Below are 3433 nucleotides of genomic sequence, written 5' to 3' on the forward strand. Positions count from 1 at the left end.
CTGTTTGATAGTGCCAATATGGTAAAAGGCTGCATGATGTCATGTCAGTTTGTTATGAGTAGACCTGTCATTTAATCAGAAAAATAAATGTCTCCAATCTGTTCATTGTGTAGTTAATATTTTAAACATGCAGTTTCTTGGCACAAATAAAACTAAATCAAGAACAAACAATATAAAGTAAAATTGTCCTCTAAAGTCATTGTTTGGGATAAATTTTCACCTTAATTTCATTATCTGAGCCACAGCAATGAGTTTAAAAACAGGATGATTCAACTAGAATCTGTCTCTAATTTAGTTATTTGATCAAGTGTTTTTTTATGTAGGTAAAAGTATGTTTAGGAACCTAGTAAAATACACCAGAATGCAGGAAACTCCATCTACTAGTTTCAAAATTTTCTGGTGGAGGACCCCCAGAGCCCCCSACTAATGCCCCCTCACACACATTACAATGCTTCTGATGCTCATTGCTTAGCATTAGAGAGAATAAACCAACACATCTGTAGTGCTCCACCTGTGTACTACAAAACTGAACTGTGTTCTATGAAACTAGTTGATTGTCAAACTGTAGTCCTGGTGAGATGAAAGAGCTGCTACAGTACGTAGTATAATGCAGGTGAACATCATATAAGTGTGATTGAGTACACATTATTGCACCACAGCAGAAACATTTATTTTGTTGTTGATGAATGTGAAGAGGCAGGTTTTGATAGGTGAATGCAAAATACAAAAATATTGCATGGTAGTGCTGCATCTTTGTCTAATTTTTTATATGTACAAAAATTGGGCCGGTCTTGGCCATTAAACTCCCGGGCTGAAAAATTTCCCCACTCCGCCCCTGCAGACTTCCCACTGAGGTGCCTTGATACAGCACTCTGGGAACAGCCTTTTCATTCAGAAATGTCTTTCTGTTTCTTACCCTCTTGCTTGAGGGTGTCAATGATGGCCTTCTGGACAGCAGTCAGGTCAGCAGTCTTGCCCATGATTGCGGTTTTGAGTCATGAACCAGGCTGGGAGTTTTTAAAAGCCTCAGCAATCTTTTGCAGGTGTTTAGAGTTAATTCGTTTATTCGGATGATTAGGTTAATAAGTCATTTAGAGAAACTTTTCATGATATGCTAATTTTTTTGAGATAGGGATTTTTGTTTTTTCTTTATTTTTTTTGCCAAAATCATCAATATTAAAACAATAAAAGGTTTGAACTACTTCAGTTGGTGTGCAATGAATCTAAAATATATGAAAGTTTAATGTTTATCAGTACATTACAGAAAATAATGAACTTTATCACAATATGCTAATTTTTTTGAGAAGGACATGTAAACTGAACTTGAACTATGTGGGTAGCTTCCATTGACTTACATTCATTTTTTTTCTTTAGATTTTATAACCTAACCCTGACCATTTACCCTAAAATTAACCTCACAGGAACCTACCTGACCCTAAAACTAACCTAAACTCAATTCAAACTTGGTCCTAAACTTAACCCCTGACCCACTGTGTTTCCCTTTTGGGGACTAGACTCAGGTCCACGTAAGTAGGTGTGTATGCCAACAAAACACTGTCCCACAACGTAGGGAAAGCAGTCCCCACACACATGGTTTCATTAGTAAGGAGCAGGCCTCTCAGATGTTATCTGTGACCGGCTGAGGACACAGATATTTGGGGCACTGGCCCATACTTGCTGCCATGATAGCGATGAAGAACTGCTGAAACTAACGTCCTACAGACAAACGTGACAAAGTTAACACAAAATACACTTATCACCCGGGATTTCCATCTCGTCTACAAGCCACGTTTGCTTCCTGACGCCAGAGATGAGTGGAACAGTCTGTGGAGCCCCCCCACCACCACCACCAAACAATCCAGTGAAGGATCCCAGTGTGTCACCGAGAGAGAATGCAGAGGAGGGAGTTATATAATGAGCAGGGGGAGCAGGGCAATGTGGTGGTCTCACTGCACTCACTTCCTGCTGTCAGTCTGCATTTGTTGCAAGGCGAGGTCCAGCTCAGGACCAGCACACGCACGCACACACACACATTTTTGCGATGGACACATTCCTCTGCAGGTCCAGCACTTTGTCCATGTTTGAGTTGGAGAGCCCAAACAGAGAGCTACGACAGGAAGAGAGACGAGTTTTACCGTACAGAGACAAAAAACTCTGCTTCTGGGCAAAGACACACAATCCTCTCATTGTCTAGGACCCCCCCCCCCCAACATTTGTGCACTCAATTAGCACCCGCTTCACCATACTAGCACCACAAACAGGAATACACACCCCCCCTTGTTCTCAGTCACTCCATCCACAAGCTGCCATAGCAACGCTCACAGTGAGGCTCGTCACATCAACAAGAGTCCAGACACATCTGACAGTCTGGGTTTCTGATGACCGGGGGGTGGGGACACCTGCGCAGCTGGAAGAAAACACGTCACCACATCGCACAGATCAGGTTTTATTATCAGCTCTTCAACAACAAAACAAACATTATACAAAGATATTTGTTCCATCTCCCACCCTCTGGGAAAACAGGTGCCATTCAAAACCTGAATGAAGTCAAAGTGTTCGAAGGTCTCAGACGAGAAGACCTGATGGAGGTTGTCTTTGTTTAAAATGGCTGCTTCAACACGATGCACAGAACGACTGAACTTCAGGTTCAGGTCGGGCACATTTCATGGCACAACCATCAGAAACTGTCATCAAAGTTCATCAAATCACTTCTCATATGACATTAAAAGGATATTTAAACAGAAAGGAAGGCTGAAGATCAAGTATCTTACCTGCTGCAGATAGCTCTTTGAACAGTTTGGAGAAACAAAGTTTCACAGCTTTCATGTGAAGGCTGTGTTATTAACTCTTTCATCACATCAGCATGTTAATCCAATCTCTTTTCATGGAATTCTGTGGTTATTTTCAAGGCAATTAGAGCAAAAAATAACACTTCCAGTGCAGCCTGGGCTCAGTTCTTGTGCTGYGTTCCAGTTGTATTGGAACTAAAAATTCTGAAGCCGGACTGACGTCAGTTCCAAGTTTAAAGCGTTCTAGTTTCAAACGTTGGAAAAAGCGTTTCTATTATTTTGCTCTGCAACAGAGCAAGAATTACAATTACAATAATAGTGCTCTATGAGGCATTTTGAGTGTACAAACAGTGTTAAAACATATATTTTAATTATCACTATAAAGCACTACAAGTATGTCTGACTTAATGTAAAAAGTAGATACCGCATAGCTGTAACATAATGACCCCCGCACGCAGAAATGCAACGGAACTCAGAAGTCTTTATTCCTAATAAATGTCATGCTACCAGGTGCATCCCAAAATTGCAGTGGTTTGGGAGGGGGTCTTTTTTTGGCATTGGTTGACCTGATGGATAGCCCTTCATCAGAGCTAAACTACCAAAGAAAATCTGAAGCTCCTATGTTGAATAGTTTCTGAGTTGTA

Source organism: Austrofundulus limnaeus, unplaced genomic scaffold (assembly GCF_001266775.1).
Source record: "Austrofundulus limnaeus strain Quisiro unplaced genomic scaffold, Austrofundulus_limnaeus-1.0 Scaffold392, whole genome shotgun sequence".
Taxonomy (NCBI): domain Eukaryota; kingdom Metazoa; phylum Chordata; class Actinopteri; order Cyprinodontiformes; family Rivulidae; genus Austrofundulus; species Austrofundulus limnaeus.